The sequence below is a fragment of the Wyeomyia smithii genome, chromosome 3 (genome assembly GCF_029784165.1).
Source record: "Wyeomyia smithii strain HCP4-BCI-WySm-NY-G18 chromosome 3, ASM2978416v1, whole genome shotgun sequence".
Lineage (NCBI taxonomy): Eukaryota > Metazoa > Arthropoda > Insecta > Diptera > Culicidae > Wyeomyia > Wyeomyia smithii.
The window spans coordinates 30860824-30883388 of NC_073696.1; the positions used below are offsets into that span (position 1 = coordinate 30860824).

At 38.3% G+C, this 22565-nt stretch overlaps 1 protein-coding gene across 21 annotated transcripts in view; it reads left to right on the plus strand.

The window, feature by feature from the left end:
* The window catches only part of LOC129726625 (bromodomain adjacent to zinc finger domain protein 2B-like), a 139168-nt gene that overhangs the window by 41987 nt on the left and 74616 nt on the right, over positions 1-22565 (plus strand). Inside the window, exons 1-2 of one of the 21 annotated variants that reach the window (XM_055683548.1) lie at positions 9904-10119; positions 10664-11119. The exons of 15 other annotated variants lie outside the window; for them this stretch is intronic. The gene's annotated coding sequence lies outside the window, so the exon portion shown is untranslated. Of the gene's footprint in view, positions 1-9903; positions 10145-10663; positions 11120-22565 lie in introns of those variants that run through there. 5 more of the 21 variants (XM_055683551.1, XM_055683554.1, XM_055683553.1 and 2 more) reach the window with 5 other exon arrangements.

The window sequence follows — 22565 nt, forward strand, 5'->3', positions numbered from 1 at the left end:
ACAAAATTTACATGTTGCTGACATTTTACGTGGATCAGATACCTACCTAGATACATATTAGCCCATTACCAATAATGCTCTACATACTCGATATTATGTTGCTTTGTGAAATACACTAAATTCATGCCATAACCGTTTTCGTAAAATCACCGTTTTGAGCTCAGTTTTTGTCCGATTTTAGATCTGTTTTTTTAAGATAGGTAAGAAAATCTAGTCGAAAAAACATTGAATATTTTCGATTTCTCAAAAATTCTAAATGGCGTTACTGTTGCCCCTTAAGATGAAATGTGCGCAAATTCGGCGGAATTTGTTTTTGCGTCAAAATACACCCAAAAATCATACCAATGATCATACCAATGAAGGCAATGCAAAAGAATTGTTGCACTGTGTAGTGTACGGGTCTTGAAAATTGCTATCTATGTTATCTTTTTTAATCACGATCAAATCATTTCTTTCTTCTTTTTCAATGACATCACACAACTATCTTCAATATTCTGAAAATAAAATGGGAAAATTATTTTGTCGAAAAACTACAAACGCTTATTTCAAGCTTAACAAACGCGCCTTCAAATGTGTTGAAACACAATTAATTGCTTGGATGAGGATTTTTAGCTGGTTTCCAACCTGAATAGTTGCCCTGAAATAAGTGTGAAACTATTAGATGTGGGATATTCACAAACTGAACAGGGGTTCTATTTCTACATTACAACATTTGTGATGTTGAAGGTTGGATAAAAATTACTGTAATTAGTACAATAATAGAGCCCTGAATAAGGTACTATTAAAAACGTTTCGATAATCTGTACAAACATTAAAGCAGTTTCATGTAATCACTTTTTAAAACAACTGTAAATAGACAGATTTTTTCTTAACTGATGTTTATTCGATTAAGATCTAAATAAAGTAACCTTATCACTGTAAAAGTACACTTATATGTTTACGCAACTTTTGCTCAAAACCGATTCTACTGCACTTAAGCAACCGAAATTAAGCTCCGTTAGCTAAATCAGTGTTCCAGCTATAAAGTTTTGTTGGTTGGTACGAACTCGCATCGTAAAGTGTTTAAATTACCTTTACATTTATCATCGCTATTTTCTTTAGCCGCGTTACGTAAAATGAGCACAACCTTCTCCGGTATTGGCAATGGGTGCACTGCATGCGGAATCGATGATGGGTGCGTCATCGTCGCTGGCCGCAAGTTCTTCTAGCTGGAAAAAAGAGCAGTGCAATACGCAGCAGCAGAACTCGCGTCAGAAACTTATGGTGTATTAATTCACTCATGATGGCAAATAAAATAAATTACTGTTCACTGTAGACCAAGGCAACTGGACTTTTTGCTCACGTCGTTTGCCAGGGGTGTAGTAGGAGTTTTGTGGTCTTGACGCGAAGTTGGAGGTTTAAATTCAAAGCAGGAATTGGCACACCAAAGCCACACTGGTAGCGATACGTAGGGTTTGCCAGCGAAGCCAGGGAAAAGTTCATCTATCCATCACATTCGATCCTCTGCTGGCTCGGTGGATACCGAAGGCGCATCTTCCAGCCTGACCCTGCTTTTTTTTCTTCATTTTTCGCGAAAGGCAACACGCGGGCAGAAACCAGCAGTCAGTCAGTCAGGAATCACACCGAGAGCGGGTGGTGGGCTGTGTGTGGGCAGAGGAAAAAGGCATGTACAGCAAAATATATAATTTTCTCATATTTTCTGAAACTGACACAAAAGAGAAATGAATTAAAAAGGTTTGCAGCAGCAAAATGCGGGGCCGAGCTGCTGGCTGCCAGCAACACTCGGTGAACCGTCAGCGAACGGATTTCGCCGTGGCTTCTCCGAGGGTCAGCCTCGAGGCTTACGGTGTTTCTTCCGTGCCTCCGCCCGGCTGCTCTGCGTATGTCTTCAAGGTTGGGCTGAGCAACTAGCAATTTGTGTACGGAGAGTGAACCGAATAAATACAGCATACAACAACCACGGCAAAAGTTTTTCTACGCTCTATTAAATTGGTTATATTTTCGTCCATTTGTGTACCGTTTATGATTCAACAAAGCTGAACGGTTTATTTGTATATTATTTTTTATCAAGCGCATAATGTAAACTACGAGTAGTAACCTTCTACCTTTTCTTTTTGCAGGTACTTTCTATTGTTTGAGGTGTTCTTGTAAGTACACAGATTTCAAAAAAATCATTTTAAATTATACGTTTGACAAGGACAGAAAAGTATCCCTTACTGAGGCACTGCTTACAAAAGACTAGCGGAAGACACACCAAAAGCTCCCATATTTCTTAGCCTGAATTGGTACTCCTACCACTAAATGGGTCGTAAATTTTCGACATGACTTGTGTTCATAATTCCACATCCGTCTGCATGTGATGAAATGGCATCGTTATCGAGGCGACAAGGCTAGTTCTCAACGCACAGGGGAGAGTTGCTCCTGTTACTCGATTGCTCTCCTGGGGGTGAACGATGTATCTTTGCAATTTTTCTGCCCTTGTGAGAGCAGTTTTTGATTGTTATTGGCTTGAGTTGCCAACAAACAATTTTGTTGAATAGCAGCTGATTTAGCTGTTGTTCAGTTACAACCCGATGAAAATAAAATAAAGCACCTATCAAATAATAGATTAATAAATTAATGTGAATATCTTACAACAGCTTTTTACGAGTTTAATAATCCCATAATCAGCTCTAAATAAAAATAAAGCCTTATAAGATTAGCAAAATTAGATCCGTATAGATAAAAAACACGCTTACTCCAACTACTTTCATCTCATAATTGATAATGTAATTTCATTAAACTTTATGTTTACTCGAGTTCACTCATGAGGCTGGAAATAAGGTTAATTTGGCTTTTATTTCCCCAGACACTTTTAACCACCCGACAAAAAGACCTGTTTCACGCAATTCACCTGTCAACGTAAATTGGGTAGTAGGTAATCAGTTACCAAGAAGCAAACATGACAATTATACACTTTTATTGCATCCAATTTTTTTCTCGAATTTAGTAAAACATAAAATTTATTATAGAATAAATTATAAATTTTTGTAGTTGATGATGTCTCAGCAAATCGGAAAAACAAAACCTGTACGGTAATGAAAACGAATTCTTTTGTCAAAAATATGGTAAATTAAGTCACAGCTGTTCTGCACAATGACTAGACTCAGAATGTCACATTTTTTTTAATTTCTGAAATATTTTAATATTCCCACAAGATTGGCATATAATTGATTTTGTTCACCATCTATTATAATTAATTACCGAAAACCTGAATTTTGCTGGAAATGAATAAGTAAATAAACTGCTCATAGACAATGATTAAAAACATGATTTCATCATTATCTACCGTAGCACCATCGCAGTAATTTGTTCGTCGCCATAAACATCATGCAATCGCGTGAATTAAATTGGACGAAGATTGTTGAGTGATATTTTCGTTTTCTCCGGGGAAAGCCACAACCACCAGCTCTCCTCAAGGTCCCCGCCCGTTCTCTATCCAGCAACACAATCGGGAGCGGAAAAGGATCGAATTCATTTGTTGCCCGAAAACGAGTCTTTTTGTGTTGTACACAATTCCGTGCCTCTCAATTTTCATAACAACATTTCATCAGCAAATGGGGAAAACAAAAGCACGTTTGTTGTTAAACTGCTTTCCATTCAATGCAATTCATGTTATGTTGTTTTGAGTTCTGGAGACGTATTGAAATTGAAATGCTATTTTGAAGTACTGTTGAAACCTACCCGAGTATGCCCTCTTGCTTTAGGGGTTTAGTATTACGTACAGCAGTAGTCTCTTCATGGTGCCGTCGTCGTAGTCAAGTTCGAGGTTATGCTGTTTGCCGTAAAGCTTCACGCGTCGCATCGAGTGATTCGGTAAGGGCGCTCTCATAAATGTTCATTCATCTGGTTTCGAAGCATAGGCAACCTTTGGTTGTTTGCGTGTGTATGCTCGATTTTTCTCTCGCTTTTTCTCCTGCGCCCACGGTTGCCGGATTCAGTGGTAGATATATCCGATGCAATGGAAACAGTTTTCGCACTAAACAACCCCAACAACGGGGCAAGTAAAGAGTCTCTCGATGGAACGTTCAGCGAGGCGTGTGAAGAAATAGGTATCAAAGAACAACAAAAAAAAAGGAATGTTTGGCGACGGTTCCGAATGCGAATGTATGTATGCCTCCCAAACCGTCGGTCCCATGTTGAAATGACGGCGCGTAGCAGTGTTAGGGCTGTGCGAAATCAAACTTTTAGCTATCGAATCGAAACTGAATAAAGTTCGTCATTACTCTCGGCTTGGTTAAAAAAAAGAGAGAAATAAAACCGAGGCAAATTTTCAAAATTTTGATAAAAATTTTAAATTTTGTTAGAAACTTAAAAATAAACCTTACGAATTTTGTGCTAATGGAAATCAACTCTTCGAAATTCGTTTATAGATAGGACTCAAATGTTTCATTTCCTCTATAGAAGTCTATGCGAAATTCCAGCTCAATCGCACTTCGAGAAGTCGCACGACTCAAAGCGTTTAAAGTTCCATTTGTTTTACCGTTAAAAAACACAGGTTCATGAAATAGTTCATCAGATGTTCGATGATATTGTTTTGTGTTAAATTTTTATAAATGCATGAATCTACGACATCTGATATTATCTCAAGAAAAATAAATTAAATTGACTTTCTGGGATTTGCGCTGAGACTAATGGAACATAAAGGAAAATTTTGACCTTTGAATTGGACTCAGAACCTTCGAGAAATTTCAAATCATTCACAACTTTCATTATGTTGTTTTGAAACATAGTAACTGGTTCGCTCTTTCTGCGATCATAAATCAGAATAAATAACCTATCTTGATAATCAAAAAACTAGGGTATTTTTTATCACAAAAGTAATAATGGCGTGCGTATTGGTTAAGCCATATTGAAGAAACAAGCGTCAGTTCATAATTATTGTACGTTAGAGTGAAGAATTTGTCACCAGAAAAACATTAATCAGCAATCACAATCAGTTACAAAAAATCAGATATCGAAAATTAGAAATCAGGTAACAGAAATCAGAAACTAGTAATCGGAAATCAAAAACCAGATATTGAAAATAAGAAAACAGAACTTGAAAATAATAAATCAGTAAACATAGAGCAATCAAGAAACAAAAAACAGCAACCAAAAATCAGACATCAAAAACCAGTACTCAGAAACCACGAACAAAAGTCAGTTATCAGAATCAAAAATAAGAAAAAAATAAAATAAAATCAACAGAAATCAAAAATCTGAAATGAGAAGTTAGAAATCAAAACTCAAAAACCGGAAACCACAAGTTAGAAATCAGAATTGAAAAAGATCCCAAATTGAGCTCAGAATCACCGAACAGTGCTTCTAAAGGCCAGAAAAGGCCAAAATAGAAAATAATACCAAATTGAGCCCAGAATCACTGAAAAGTGCTTCTGAAGGCCAGAAAAGGCCAAAATAGAAAATGGCCCCAAATTGAGCTCAAAATCGCCGAAAAGTGCTTCTAAATGTTAAGCGGTGTTTGACCAATAAATAGTTAATGGGTTCAATGATGGCAATTTCGGTCACGGGTTTCTTTAAAACACGTTTTATTATGTCAAAGCCAACGTTTCAAGGATATATTTCCTTGTCCTCAGGGCAACTACGATTATCGACGAACAAATCGCTCACGGAAAATAAGCAGATAGTACGCGAGCACTTGCTTACCAACAACTATCCGAGCTCACTGATAAATCGGTTAATCAACAGATTTATCAACCAAAGCACGAATAACGTTGTTGAGGAAGTAAACTCGGAACCAAAAGTATATCGATCTTTGCACCATGTTGACGGCCTCACACCCGCACTTGCACGCAGCATTAAAAAGAACCATGAAAATATCAGTCTGAGTTTCAAATGCGTCAAAACCAACAGACTACTTTTCACGAACAGTATAGAGATTCTAGCACTGAGAGGGAGGGAAGGGAAGATGAGTTTAAAAAGACGGCGTTGATGAAGCATGCGATAGAAGAGAATCACAGTTTCAATATAGCCAACACTAGAATTTTAACTTCGGATGACAGGATTCAAGCATTACAGGTGTTAGAAATGTGTTACATCGCATGTGACAGATCCGCAATAAATTGTAGAACGGACACGAACAACTTAAGCATCGCTTACTCCGGCACGCTGCGATCTCTCACATGTTGATGCAGACTACTACAGTCTCTAGCACTCTCTATCTCTGTCTTGCAACATTATTTCTCCCTGTTTTGACGCAACATTTCCCGACGGCTTTAATCGTGTGTGATGTGTGTTGGAAGATACTGTGTAAGTGTAGCTCATCCGTTTGCGTTTTTTTAAATTTTGAAAAGTCACAAACCAATTAATATTTTGTATATTTTATATCCATAGTGTAGTGCAGTTAACCTAAAGCAATTTTACACCAATGCACCATATTTTGACGAGAACTTGTTTGTTTTGTTTGTAAGTTGTGTATGTAATAACTTAATTCGTGTGACTAATTTATGTAAATTGTAAACTGTTAATCGTAGTTGCCCTGAGGACGAGGAAATATATCCTTGAAACGTTGGCTTTGACATAATAAAACGTGTTTTAAAGAAACCCGTGACCGAAATTGCCATCATTGAACCCATTAGTGCTTCTAAAGGACAAAATAGAAAATGGTCCTAAATTAAGCTCAGAATCGCTAAAAGTGCTTCTAAAGGCCAGAAAAGCCCAAAATAGAAAATGATCCCAAATTAAGGTAAGAATCGCCAAAAAGTGCTACTAAAGGACAAAATAAAAATGATCCTAAATTGAGCTCGGAATCGCCGAAAAGTGCTACTAAAGTCCAAAACAGAAAAGCCCAAAATAGAAAATGATCCCAAATTGAGCTCAGAATCGCCGAAAAGTGCTTCTAAAGGCCAGAAAAGCCCAAAATAGAAAATGATCCCAAATTGAGCTCAGAATCGCCGAAAAGTGCTACTTAAGGCCAAAATAGAAAATGATCCCAAATTGAGCTCAGAATCACCAAAAAGTGCTTCTAAAGGCCAGAAAAGCCCAAAATAGAAAATGAACCCAAATTGAGCTCAGAATCGCCAAAAAGTGCTACTAAAGGACAAAATAGAAAATGATCCTATATTGAGCTCGGAATCGCCGAAAAGTGCTACTAAAGGCCAAAATAGAAAATGATCTCAAATTGAGCTCAAAAACGCTAAAAAGTGCTTCTAAAGGCATGAAAAGGCCAAAATAGAAAATGACCCCAAATTGAGCTCAGAATCGTCGAAAAGTGCTTCTAAAGGCCAGAAAAGGCCAAAATAGAAAATGATCACAAATTGAGCTCAAAATTGCTGAAAAGTACTTCTAAAGGCCAGAAAAGACCAAAATGAAAAATGACCCCAAATTGAGCTCAGAATCGCCGAAAAGTGCTTCTAAAGGCCATAAAAGCCTAAAATAGAAAATGATCTCAAATCGAGCTCAGAATCGCCGAAAAGTGCTCTAAAGGCCAGAAATGCCTAAAATAGAAAATGATCCCAAATCGAGCTCAGAATCGCCGAAAAGTACTTCTAAAGGCCAGAAAAGGCCAAAATAGAAAATGATCCCAAATTGAGCTCAGGATCGTCGAAAAGTGCTTCTTAAGGCCAGAAAAGGCCAAAATAGAGAATTATCCTGAATAAAGCTCAGAATCGCTGAGAAGTGCTCCTAAAGGCGAGAAAAGGCCAAAAAACTGATCCCAAATTAAGGCGATTCTGAGAATCGCCGAAAAGTGCTACTAAAATCCAATATAGAAAATGATCCCAAATGAAGCTCAGAATCGCCGAAAAGTGCTTCTGAAGGCCAGAAAAGGCCAAAATAGGAAATGATCCAAATTGAGCTCGGAGCCGTCGAAAAGTGCTTCTTAAGGCCAGAAAAGCCCAAAATAAAAAATGTTCCCAAATTGAGCTCAGAATCGCCGGAAAGTGCTACTAAAGGCCAAAATAGAAAATGATCCCAAATGAAGCTCAGAATCGCCGAAAAGTGCTTCTAAATGCCGAAATAGAAAATGATCCCAAATTGAGCCTACAATCGCCGAAAAGTGCTTCTTAAGGCCAAAATAGAAAATTACCCCAAATTGAGCTCAGAATCGCTAAAAACTGCTTCTATAGGCCAGAAAAGGCCAAAATAGAAAATGATCCCAAATTGAGCTTAGGATCGTCAAAAAGTGCTTCTAAAGGCCAGAAAAGCCCAAGATAGAAAATTATTTCAAATTGAGCTAAAAATCGCCAAAAAGTGCTTCTTAAGGCCAGAAAAACCCAAAATTGAAAATGAACCCAAATTGAGCTCAGAGTCGCCAAAGAGTGCTTCTAAACGCCAGAAAAGCCCAAAATAGAAAATGATCCCAAATTGAGCTCAGAACCGTCGAAAAGTGCTTCTAAAGGACGGAAAAGGCCAAAATAGAAATTGATCCCAAAATGAGCGTAGGAAAGCTCCTTAAGGCCAGAAAAGCCCAAAATAGAAAATGAACCCAAATTGAGCTCAGAATCGCCAAAAAGTGCTTCTAAACGCCAGAAAAACGCAAAACAGATTATCCCGAATTGAACTCAGAATCGTTGAAATGTGATTCTAAAGGACGGAAAAGGCCAATACAAAAAATGATCCCAAAGTGAGCTCAGAATCGTCGAAAAGTGCTTCTAAAAGCCAGAAAAGACCAAAATAGAAAAACTCAAAGCTCAGCTCAAAATCGTTGTAAAGTGTTTCTAAAGGCCAGAAAAGCTCAAAATAGAAAATGATCCTAAATTAAGCTCAGAATCGCTGAAAAGTGCTCCGCACTAGTATATTTTTACAAAGCTTGAAACATAAGCTCTCAAATGCACCTAATCCGATTTTGGGTAGACTTGGTCAGGGAAGCATTTTTGAGAAAACATTGAGTGTTCCGCATATGTAATGTTCTACAATTTTAAAGAAAAGAATAAATATTGATATTAAAACTATTTAAAGATATGAGCAATCGTGTAATTGTAAGTTAGTGTTATTGATAATAAATAAAAAAATATTTCTAAATTTTTTACCATAGAATATCCGCTAAAAAGTACCTACACAAATTTATTTAATTTTTATGCGAAAATATTGTTTGGATTAACGTTTAACAATTGATTAAGATGCATGTATTTTCTTCAATTTAATTTGACTTCTACTCCAGTCCAGAACAAACCGGTCAAACGACAACCGTTATCCGCTCATTCATTCATTCCTCACTTATAAGAGCTTTCAATGCAAATTACATCTTATCTAGCCCTAACATATATTCACAAGCATGACTAAATCATTCAGAAACGCAAAAACGAACATAAATAAACAATTTTACGCGCTTGATTATTCAGCACAATAATGGTGAGCCGTTGTCACGTACGGTTCCTACTTGTGTGATGGTGTTTAAAAGAAGAGTGAATCGCACAGGTTGCAAGCTGAATTATCAGTTCAACACTTAATAGCCCGAAATTGAAAAAAAAACATGCATGAATCACAGCTCGTTGTTTCACAAATTGCAGAGCCATCCCCTCGCATGAAATTGCGAATGCACTTCCTGCTGCCAACAAAAAAATGAAGAGATACGTACCTACCTAGGTACATTACCACCCATCTTTTTCGAAATTGTACGAAACCATTCGAAATCTCGCACAGCCTTAAAGCAGCATAGCGTTTCCGCTGAGGTGTGCGATGTGGGCACTCGAGGTCGGTTCGGACTATGAATGATGAGAGCGCCGGTCGATCTTCCGCTATGCTTATGAGTATGTTGCGGAGTACGTGTGTGTGTGTGAAACTGAATTTGGATAGGAAACACGGTTTCGGACGGAATGGCACGGACGGAGCCGTTGTCTTGTCGCGCAAAATTACGAGCAATGCTGCTTGCTTGCTTTGCTGCTGCTAAACGACGGATTGTACGCTCTTCGTTCGTTCGTTCGGCAGTCAGTCTCTCGTTTGTCGTCGTCGGTGACTCGTCGCGCGTTGGTAAGCGTAGTGTGAAGTTCGCGTTTCGCCGTGTGATTGAGTTAATTAGTGATCAATAAAATTTTCTATGCTATAAAAGTAACATTTTGTGCTTAGCCGTAAGTGATCATAGCTTGTTATCTTTATAATAGAACTGTTAATCAGCGTTGGTGATGTTCCTGTTTGAGCAGTGTAAGTTGTTTTCGCGATGGAAGAAGTATGTTGAGATGGAATAAGATTTAATGTAGAATTGGGATTGCGACAATAAAACAACCAATTAGTATTGTGTAATGGAATAGCGGGGAGTAACTGCGCTCTTAGCAGTATTCATCAACCGTGTCTCGTCGCGCTTTTGGTCAGCGTTGTCGCTGTGGCTCTTTGTGAGTTTTGCAGTGCCTAGCAGAGAATCCTTTTTTCTGTTTTTCCAATCTGGTTCCTTCGGCACAAAATTCAAGCTCATACGCCGCAGGCTTTTCTGAAAGTTCGTCCGCTCTTTGCGCTTTGGTTGATGAGTGGTCGGTCGTCTCCGGCGGCGTTTTCTGTTGGATTGAATGGTGTTTTGCTCTGTGCGGCTCTGCGCTGCACATGTATGCGGATGTGTTGGTGTGAAGCGCGCGACCGTTCCGAAGAGCCACCAACCCGCAGTGAAAAAATAAACACTTGTGTATGTGTATCCACATTTTAATATGTGTATACAATATTTCTAAGGTGATTTTCTTCATATTAAATGTTTCAGATGCATTTTTTCGTGCTCTCCGCACGCCAAAAAGGCAGCCATTTTGACTACTCTCGGTGTGCGCTCGATTGTGTCGCCGAACGGGGCGGGTGACCGGGTCCCGTTTTAGCAAAAGCCGCCGACCCGACCGATGTACAGTGAATATACACATATTGGGACTGCAGGAAAAGAGACACACAGCGGCAGCGGTGCGACAAAAGCGATCGGCGGCCAGACTGTGCAGAATACGCGAAGACGGCGACCGCGTTCGTGCTTCGATCCCGTGTGAGAACTAGTCAAGTGGAATAACAATTCTAGTAAAAATGATCAAAGGCACCTGTCATCTCGTGAAATATCGTATCTGTCAGGTGAAAAGTGTGCGTTACTATTGTTACCAGATATGGTAACCTAAGCGTGTAAACAAACAAACAGCTGGTGTTTGGAAAGTGCGTATGTGTACCGCTAGCCTAGTGTGAGGTTGTATACTGTGTGAAAAATATTCAATCTTGTTTTTCACGTATTTCCATACTAGCTAAGTATATGTTAAGCTTATCAGTATCGGCAAGTGACTCATAAGGAACCGCATAGTGCGATTATTATTTGTGTTTATCAACAAATTAACGAGATAAGGCCGCTTTTTGCGAACCGAAACGACACTTTTGCCCTAGCCCTCGCAGTGGTCGCCATAGGCGTTTGGATGTGAAGTAAATTCGCCTGAACGAGCAGCGCCCGTTCTTTGTCTCTCAAGCTGTACCAGCGCAGATAGCGACTCACACGTTGATTTTGGCTTCGGAATGCTGTACATCCAGCGGGAGCCTACAAAAGGTAAGCCGAAGCGACAGCAGATATATTGAACCATTTAGAAAAATCAATATTCTTCCATAACACATTCTGACTCGGTAGAGCTTGGTGTCTTTTTCTCGTGCTTCCTTTTTCGACCCTCCACCCTCTACTCCGCTCTACCGGCTCCTGCTGCTGCTCGAACTTTATCGTCGTCGTTGTCGTAGTCGTTGCCGCCGACCGTCTTGTTGTTCTTGCTGTTTCTCTTTCGGTTGAGGTTATTATAGAGTAAAGCGCTTCGCTCTGGTTTTACTTCTTTCGCGTTAACTCAACCCACCCCCTGCACTGTTACCACCGCTTCCACAAGACAAAACGCCTGGTACCCTCACGGCACCTCATCCTTCCCCGCATTGGAGCTCATACAGTCCGCAGTTCTCGCTGGTTTTGTGGGATTCTGACTGGCTATCGTATTGTAAGCACCTCACACCGCTCGCCGCTACACCCTGTTTTCTATACTACTTCACTCGACAATCCGAACCGATTCGCTTGTCGAGTCAACCCGAAGCGCGCGCGGTTGTTGTGTAGTTCCATATCCAAATCATCAACGGGCAGCGCCGCGATGGGAATGGATATTTGTGCCGCCACGATTCCAGCCCTGAACTGTTTGCTATGACCTGTGTGCCACTCTGATGTGCGTTGCTGCCAGCCTGTAACAAGTGTGAGGCTGTGCTGCCGAGGGGAATTATTTTCGGATTTTCAGCTGTATTGAGCCTGAAGAAGAGTTGAGAACGAAGACCGCTTCCGAGCGATGCAAATTAATCTACCCCTCCTGCTGGAGCAGTCTGTTTTTGTGTGTGGAAAAGGTTGGGATTCTTGTTTTATATTGTATGATGAGATGAGCAGTTTAAGGAGGGAGTCTTCAATACTTCTGCTATCGATAATTCACTAACAAATTGAACCAGATCAGGAACATATATTTTGTTGTGGATAATAAATTTGGCTTAGGTATACAGGCAAACTTCGATATAAGGTACATTTCGAAATTTGATTTGTACTTTATATCGGATTGTACCTTATATCGAATCATGAAACATTTTCAACAATAGAGCTTCAAACACTTTATTTTGGCTCATTTCAAGATGGCTTGACAAAGTTTTTTTTTTTAATTCTTTTAGCACCAATATTTAGTGGTTAATTTGTGGTTTTGAAATCCAATTTGTGGTAATTTGTGGTTGAGTAAGTTCTGAGAAATTTTCAGAAAACTGAGTCAAGCCATCTCTGAAAATGATTTCGCTTCAAATGAATCGGACAACGATGATATATACATCAATCGAAAGCTCTTAATTTGTGGTTCACGAAAATGTAGTTTTTGTAGGCATAGTTCATATTAAAATAATTAAAAAACTATTATGTATTTAAATTTTTGAACATTGTTTACCTCTTGTTGTCAACACCGACCGTACGCGGCGTTGGATGAGCATAGTACTGGCACCTGTCGATGTTAGTGCTAGTGGGCTATCTAGAACATATCGACAGTCGTTCATATACACTAAGGTCGTTTTTTACGCGGGGGATGCGTTCCAAATTTGTATGGGTCCGCGTAAAAAACGACTTTTTTGAGTTGCAAATATAACAAAGAAAACCGTCCTAAAACGTTAAAACCTCGTTTGAATATGATAGTGGCCAATCTAGAGACCAAAATTCAATATTTTAAATTTTGAGTATTTACACCAAAAATTGTGATTTTTTTTAAAAACTGATATATGATCACTCGTGGTCTAAAACGGAAAACGTGATTGAAATGAGGTCGATATCTTGTACCGTTTTTGAGTAATGGAGGAAAGCAACCCGCATAAAAAAAACCGCGTAAAAAGCGACCTTACTGTATACGACATACAGTTGTCGCTGCCGTTGAAAGCTTTTTTGTTTTATTATTCAGGGGGTAGTTGTAGTAGCATATTCCTGAGACGAGAAAATATCGATCTTCAGGCATCATTCCGGTTTCAAAAATACCCAACAGTCGAATACAGTTGCGTAGTTGGTTACCAAAATATTATTATATTTATCGAAACAAAAAATTGTTCTTTATTATTATCAGGCTGTAATTTATTCCAAGAGTTAAAACGTATGTGCTAATAGATTTTAACATATAATAGATTTTGTATGAGAAAGACCAGATCACACCCCTAGGTGTATTTATTTAGGTTTTTTTTTCAAACAATCGGTAAGGGCCGTTCTTAAACCACGTGGTCATGAAGAGGGGGACGGAGGGGTTTGTCAAAAGACCACGGAAGACCACGCACGGGGGTGGGGGGGTTTATGAAATGACCACGTGGTTTTTTCCTGACTTATAATTCGTCCCCTTAATGCTAGAACTAGATAACTCGAAATTTGTCAATTTTGAGTTAAGTATGCCATCATATCTATCGCGTCGAGCTCTATATCATATCCAAGACTCGTTGAAACACGATTACAAGAAAAAGTGTTATTCATCAAATAAAAAACTAGATATCTCAACGAAAAACAAGTGTATTTTGTAATAAAACTAAATAACTCGGTTTTTTGCTGATTTTTTCGTTGTTATAACGGTCCTGAAACGATATGAATGCGTTTCATGAAATCTGAACCTTCAATAATTACATTTGAATCGTCATCACCAGAATAGGTCAAATTTTCAAACCCGTTTTTCTCGAAACGTCAATTTTCGAGTTATCTAATTCTAGCATTACGGGGACGAATTAATTGTTGCCACCAAGTCAAGAATGAAGCTTTTGCATTTTAGAAACATAGAATGTACTGAAAGTTTAATGATAAAAATGTAAAAGTTAAAGTGAATTTTTGGCACTTGACAAATGAAAAGACCACGTGGTTAAAGTCGCAAGGAGGGGGGGGGGGTGCCAAAAGACCATGAAAGACCACGGGGGGGTACGGGGGGTATAAAAAGTGACCAAAATATGACCACGTGGCTTAGGAACGGCCCCTAAACGGCAAAACTACATTTCCGGAAATGATTCGACCGAAGATCGAGAAAATTACGCTCGCATGTCTACGTAAAACTTCACTTATTTTGAGGAAATTAAAGTAAAACACACGGAGGCTTGTCACCTACAAATATCTGCTAATTGATCAACATTTGCATTTCGCAGCAAATCTGCACATATAGTATCCCTGGTGTTTACATACTGTTTCACCTAGAAATACTCAGAGGAAGAGATTCGCGGGGAAAAAATCGCCAATTCGGCAACTGGGTTTCATATGTCAGAGGTGCCAGATCTCTTCTCAAAGCGCAATGTTGACTAACATTCGACTTGTATAATCGGTGGTGACGGTGAAAGTCCTTGAGAATAGTGAAGTGCTTCGCAAAAACTGTTAGGGTGATATATTTTATGCTTATGTTTAATTTTATACACCTTCACTTATTTTGTTACCTATACACAACACACACAATATCGCACGCTTAGCTTTGGGGCTAATAGCGGTCTCGATCAACTAGATTAGTTGAGAGAATTCGTTTTCGATATTGTTTTTGGCACATTTTGCATGTGTAGGATAAGTACAACGATACACCGTGCTTCAGTGCTGAGTCGAGAGAATTTCCAGCTCGAAAAGATCCTCGACTCGATCGGGAATCGAACCCGATATCACAGCCGTGTGGGAGAGCTAGCCGACCGACATCGCTAACCACAAAACCACGGGGACCACTCACCTATACACAAGGTTTGTTGAACTCCGGGTAAAAATCACTCATTCATTGGCAATAGAACAAAAAATCGTATAGAAATGAACACGTTTTTTTTGTACCTGATTGCAATACCTCTCAATGTGGTGTTACCTTTCTTGTTCGTTTGGCTCCAATTTTGACGGTTCGTTTGGCTCACCGCATATTTCTCCATCTGAGTATCTCTAGTTTCACCATACTCATCGCTACACGATAGCTTTCTGAGAAAAAATCATCTTGATGGTCTACCAGCGCCGCGTACGGTCGGTGTTGACAACAAGAGGTAAACAATGTTCAAAAATTTAAATAATAGTTTTTCAATTATTTTATTATGAAGTATGCCTACAAAAACTACATTTTCGTGAACCACAAACTAAGAACCTTCGATTGATGTATATTTCATCGTTGTCCAACTCATTTGAAGCGAAATCATTTTCAGAGATGGCTTGACTCAGTTTTCTGAAAATTTTTCAGAAATTACTCAACCACAAATTACCACAAATTGGATTTAGAAACCACAAATTAACCACTAAATATTGGTGCTAAAAGAATTAAAAAAAATACTTTGTCAAGCCATCTTGCAATGAGCTTTATTTTGTTGTTTTTTGTCTACGTATAGTTTATTTTGGAAATAGTATCCAACCATAAGTGTGAACCGGCTTGTTTTAAATACAATTCAAATCACATTTTTTTTTGCTTTTTTGAAGACTTTCAGCCGCGTCCAAAATTAAAGGTAGTCTAGAGCATTAAAAATTGAAAAAATTCAAGCCGTTATGTTATTATTACTAGTTTTTATTTACCATTTATTTACAAACATGCACATTTTTGTATCGAAAATACTTCTTTTTTTCTTCTTGTTGTTTTTTAATTTTTGGTTCAATGAATAAGAACCATGAATATCTGCTTACGGATTGAGATCTTTTTCAATTATTTCTCCGTTCTTCAGGATTTCGAAACTTGCATTTTCCTCGTTGAATTTTAAAACGACCGTTTGAACTAACTTTTAATTACACATAAAAGTGGCCCAGAAATGCACATTGCATATTGGTTTAAAACGTGAAAAACGTGATCGTCAACCGTTTGAGTGTAAAAATGCCATTCAAATGCTGTAGTGTATTTGACAAATTTTGTTTATATCTTAAGGAGAAAACTTTTGATGCAAATAGATTCTTGATTAATTTGCCTAAAAGTGAGATGATAATTGTATTTATTTTATTACTTATCAAATCAAAGTGAAATCTTTAGCAAAGCTGTAGGTAATTTTATGTAGAAAAACTTTGCTGAAGACACTTTGGTTCTATCTCATGAAAATAGACCACATACAGGTAGTTTCATAAACGCACATTCTCGAAATGTCTAAAAAAAAACCAATAAACTTTTTGGGGTGCGATTTAAGAGGCCTACTATGTCCTAGACATTTTTCCATATTTGAGAAATACATTATTCTGCCGAACATACTTCACGCATATTTTCAACTTTTTCCTAGGTACTATATTTTTTAAATCAAAACTTGTTTCAGCTGAGAAAGTGTCCAAGTGCGGTTTATGAAAGAAAAACTGGGTTTGGAACATTTTTTTGAGCATTGTGTTTTAAAATTCACACAGATTGTTCAGGGGTCAAACTTTAAGTTAATTTTTTTTATCAGCTCCCCCGTTCCCATCCACACTATATCATGTTTTCTCGGCAAAAATAAATTTTTGTACTTTTTTTCAAACTACCGCTGAGTGTAACGTAATTTATAGACACTCCCTAAATAATCAATAGTAAGCAGAAATGTTGACAAGATAATCAGTATGTTGTTTATAGAAGTTTCCATACCAATTTCGGAGATATTTGTAACATAATATAGATATGTACCTTATATTGAGGTAAAATGTACCTTATATCGAGTGACGCTATATCGAAGGTACCTTATAACGAGGGTACCTTATATCGAAGTCCTGTACCTATACAAGAACTATAATCTGCAAACCAGAAGTCGGAGGAACAAATCAGGATGTTGCCGTGCTAATTGAGTCACATTCTCCAAATAAAGATGAAACCTAAACAATGGAAGTTTTCAAGAAATACTAACTTCTCTTTCACCGGTGCTTCTCATCTATCGATATGTTGCTGGAATGATAACATTTACAACAAAAATAAGAAAAGACCGCATATAACTTACTCTACATCATAGCAAATTTTGTGGGTCATTTAGGGACCTTTGTTGATTCATTAAATTTCATTCTGATGAATGAAACCCGCATCATATTTGAACATGGTATCTCAGTGTTAAAAATGAATAAAGGTTCACGATTTCCTCCATCCTAACTTCGAAGCTGGGACAAAAAAAAAAACTAATATAAAATCACGTTGGACTGTCCATCTAAGCACTGATGAAGGCTCTAAGTAAGCGTTGAAATACGTATTTGCATATCATGAAAAGTGATCAGTGAAAGTTATAGAATTAAAAAGTGAAGTAGATTGAAAGTGTGATGTAAAGTTCATGATGATTCTATCAAAAGCTCGAACGAAAATTAATAGATTTAACTAATAATTAATAAACTAAACAAAAAATGCAGTTTTGTCTGTCTCTATTATTATTATAGACGTGGGAACTACTGAACCGATTGGTGTGAAATATTGTATGTAGGAGTTTTTGGAGCCTCTCCATTCATAAAAGGAGGGCTCTAATACAAATATAACACAAAATTCTACAAAACTCAATAACCTATCAAGCAAACCAAACTTGATATGTGAGTGAAGGTTTTTGGGAGCAAGTAATATTTCTTTGCTAGTTCAACACCCCTTCCTCCTCTGGAAGCGAGGGCTCACATTCAAATGAAACACAAATTCTACTACTAGTTCGTGGGTACTAGTGTTAGTATAAAGCTGTGATTATTTGCTGTTAGTGTCATATATTCTTCAAGAAACTGGGAAAACATTTTTCGTGATTCCGAGCTTTTTTCGAGGCACTCAAACAATTACTTATTTCGGACTCGATTATTCGGAGTGTCGAAATTTTTGCACTCCGGATAATCAAATCATCAATTTTTATTGCAAATTTGCCTTTAACGAATGTAAAATATTTTTTTTTTCGTTATGTTACTTGAATGATGCAGAAGCGTAACCAGAAATCATTTCTGTGGAAAAAAGAAGTGAAGTCTCGGGAAGCAAAAATAAAATAATTTGAAACTGATTGGTTTCACTTAACTTGGACATGTCCCAAACATGCCAGAAAGGAAAGAAATGGTGGCAAATGTGCTGAAAGAGATAGTAAAGGTAAAATTTCAAAATAAATATTCAAAAGAAACAGTAAAAAAATATTTCGGATAATTGAGTCTGAAACTCCGGATAATCGAGTCCCGGATAATCGAGTTCGACCTGTATTCCAATATCAAGCAACGACATACTTGTTTCAAAATTTTCGAAAAAAATCATTCATAAAAATCTGAATATGTTCCTTGAATTTGCTCATTTCTAAGTATTATCCAAAATTTTCAAGCAAGATCTCCCAGATGGTCTCAAGGTACGATGCTACTAGCCTAACAAGCCAGTCGTCGTAGGTTCGAGTCTCGGCTCGAGAGTGTCAGTAGAATCGTCAGCTGCGAAGTCTGTGTATAAATAAACAGAAGGTCAAGTTCCGAATCGGGATGTAGCACCAAGGCTTTGCTTATCCAAAATTTTCATATAGATTACCCTTTTGTAAGAGTCAGACAATCGAAAAAAACGGAGGGACCAGAAATGATCATCAAAATGTGTCGGATAGCCTTGCACAAATTATCCCCTCAATTTTTTTTCAAAATACAAGATTCAATTTTTTTATATACTTTTTCATTACTCTAGCATACACTGGTAGACAGAAGTGAAAAAAAAGTTGCCCAAAAACTCAAAATAGTGAATGCAGAAATGTGTCAAAAGGTCGCCGAGTAATTGCTAGCTGGGTTCGTCGTTTCTACGTTTGCCTACTGGATTTTTTTTCGAAAGATAAAAAACTACAATGTTCTGCAAAAGCATGCATTTTTGGTTGGTTGATAACTTAGTGGAAGGATTACAAAATCTGGGAAAAAAGTTAGAACAAAGCCTGGGTAAGAGATAGAAACATGATGTCTTCGGCAAGAATCATTGTTTTGAGATCTTTGCTGAAGACACTACACGTCTATCACAATCTGATAAAAAATAAAATGTTCTATCTGTCTTTAAGTGGATACTGAGATACTGAGAAATCAGTGTCTTTTAGAGAGGGGAAGAGTGTCAATCCACCCTAGAACCATTTTTTTGTCCAAAAAATCTCCACATGCCAAGTGTGGTCTCATTTGCGTGATTAGTTCTCCAGGTATGTAAAAATTTGTGTTCTATTCATATGAAAGCCCTCTCTTCCAGTGAAGGAAGGGGGCTCGAACCATCATGAATATCTTCACCGGCCCCAGAAACCACTGCATACAAATTTTCCAAACTGTGAATATCAATTTCAGCACGAACGAGCTGAGAATGAAATTACCTCCAGTTTCAATCATTTGACAGTGGTAACACTGATTACTTCGATTTCGTACGCGCTGTGTTGTTTTGGCGATGTTTATGCGGATGCCTCAGATCAAATTTCCCGGACAATATCATTTTTTCCACTGACATGATTATCAGTGAGAATTGACACTGGTGACACTCAATATCAGCTTCAACTTGAGTGAATGAAATTGCTGTTGTGTCATTTTCATTTTGTAGTTCCGAAATTTCGCAGTTTTGCATCTTGGTGTAATAAGACCCTAGAAGGACTTAGAAAGTCCTCTAGGAAACAGTTCAATGAAGCGAAACTAACAGGTAATTGGAAACTGTATAGATAATCACTAACAAAATATGAAAAGGAAATAAGGAAATCTTGAAAAAACAGTTGAAAGGTAATATGTTACCGTATTGAAAACACACACTGCAACCAGGTTGCAAAAAGCCCTGTCTTAAGAACGCTCGAACGGTTTAGGTAGATTGAGAAAGACTGACACCATAGATTGCAGGATCAAACTGAAGAACAGCTAAGCTCAAATGCGACATGGACTGAATCCCAAAAATTTGCCTGTTCTACATTCAGTAATCCGAAGGTTGAAGGGAATAGATTCTTTCCAACCATACAAGTCTTCGGGAATGGATGGAATACAGCCAGTTTTGCCCCAGAAGAGCAAGCAACTGTTCATTCCAATCATTACGGAGATCTGTAACGCGAGCCTATTAGTAATTACATTCCTTCTAGTTGGAGACAAACTAGATTTATTTTCATACCAAAAGCCGGAAAACGGGATAGCACACTCCCGAAAGCCTTCAGGCTAATTAGTTTAATTTTTTTTTTTTGAAAATAATGGAAAAACTCATCGTTTATCATATTAAGACAGTATATATGAAGTCCAATTCATTAGGCGAATTTCAATTTACTCACAAAAACAACATATTAATCACTGACGCGCTACACATGTTAGTGGGAAAAATCGAAAAATCCATCCATGCCAAGGAAATCTCCCTGGCAGCTTTTCTTGATATTGAAGGAGCATTTGATAATGCGTCTCACAACTCATGGCACCGATTTAAAGCTTTTCACTGAAGCCAAATGTTCGGGAATCATACTAGACCGGAAACTAAGCTGGATCATTCAAATTGATCAAAAAATCACCAAGGCTGCTAGCGCTATGGAGAAGAGTCATTGAAAAAAGCTGGGGTCTCAAACCCAGCATGATACATTGGGTATATAAAACAAAAATCAAAGCAAAAATAACCTACGCCTCGTTAGTTCGGTGGTCCAAAACCAATGGTTTCATCCACTCAAGCTAAACTAGGGAAAATCCAAAGATTGGCCTGTGCATCGATTTGTGGAGCAATGAGAAGCACTCCATCAAAAGCCTTAGATGCAATACTTAACTTTCTTCCACTTCATCCGGTGGTTCAACTAGAAGCGGAAAAAAGTGCTCTAAGGCTAAATCGACAGTCTAATCTAAAAGGAGGAAATCTAACAGGACACTTGAGAATACTGAAAGATTACCAAATAAAAAATAATGAGGATTGGGTGGCAATGGAACTGAATGGAATGCGCGAATAGGAAAACTTGATGATAAATGTCGCCTTTGTGGCATCCAAAGCGACACTCTGCGAATGCCGAGTATTAATACAACGCAGATTGCGTACCTTTGGTAAGTGACTTGGAGGGAAAGTCCCGGTGAGAATATAAATTTCGTACGAAGTGCGTTGCCTAACTGGGATAAATTTGCAATGTTGCAAGGGCATCAACTCGCTAAATAGTGAAGGTCGTTAAGTTGTTTACATTTAAAGCATTTACTAATACGAAAAATTTGTGTATTTACACCTTTCACCTCACCTTTCTTTTAATACTCGTTAAGTAATTTCCATGTCCACAAGGAAGAGAGACAGAAATCCATTTATATATGTTTGGAAGAAGCTACGTGGAATAGTTTTTTGTTATTGGTATACGCAGCTTGTGAGGCCCAAGATGGCCAGACGCCAAGAGTTTAGTTTGTATAATTTCACATTATTTTATTTGGTGTGAAAATGCTGTTTGGCACTGTGATAGCATATCATTCATTGCAGCAGACACGGCCTAATCCACTTGAAAAACTGTGCTACTATATTACAAAGGCGTGTAGTTACTTTCGAAGGCGTTGCGGTTGTTTTTTTTTAACATTTACCGGACTATGGACAAACCTTGATGTGAATTCTACGTCCTAAAATTATGACTAAGCAATGAATTTTGAATGCACTACCCAACTTTACGATGAGTTATACGAAGCAGGTAATTGTACGATTACCTAAGAACAGTCATAAACTAAATGCACAAATCCATTTCAACTGCTATCGCATTGCGAAATATGGATGATTGCTTGTTTGTGCTCAAGTTGCTGCTGCTGCTGTACGCTGTACAGCCTTCCATTTTCGCCACTCGAGCTTGGTTGTTGTCCCTCCGACCGACCGGAATAATGCTCGAGAGCGGTCGCTCGATCGATTAGTTGTTCACGACGCTCAATCATTTCAATCCGGCAGCAAGCACTTCGCTCGAGCAGGAAAAGACTTCGTGTAGGTGCTCTGTACGCCACAGCACATTCTCCTGCATACATCCTGCTTGCTGTTGGGCGACGACGACGACGGGTGCGCATTCGGAGCAAGGAACGCGGTCGCACAACAATCGAACTGGCATCCTGTTACGTGCCACACAAGTACACATCGGAAAGAGATGCCGCGGGATGAAAAAGTGGTTGATGTTCCCATTTGAAATATGTCTTCGCCCCTCCTTTTACTGGTGCCCGGTTCCATTACTGCCAGCAGTGAGAGAATCCGTGCGGACGGACCTACTTCAGCTGATGGTTCCTCGAATGTCCCTACGCCCGACTTTCGTCCGCTTTCCCATCATCATTGTGTGTGATTGCTCCTTCGCTTTTCTCGGAGTAAAATTTA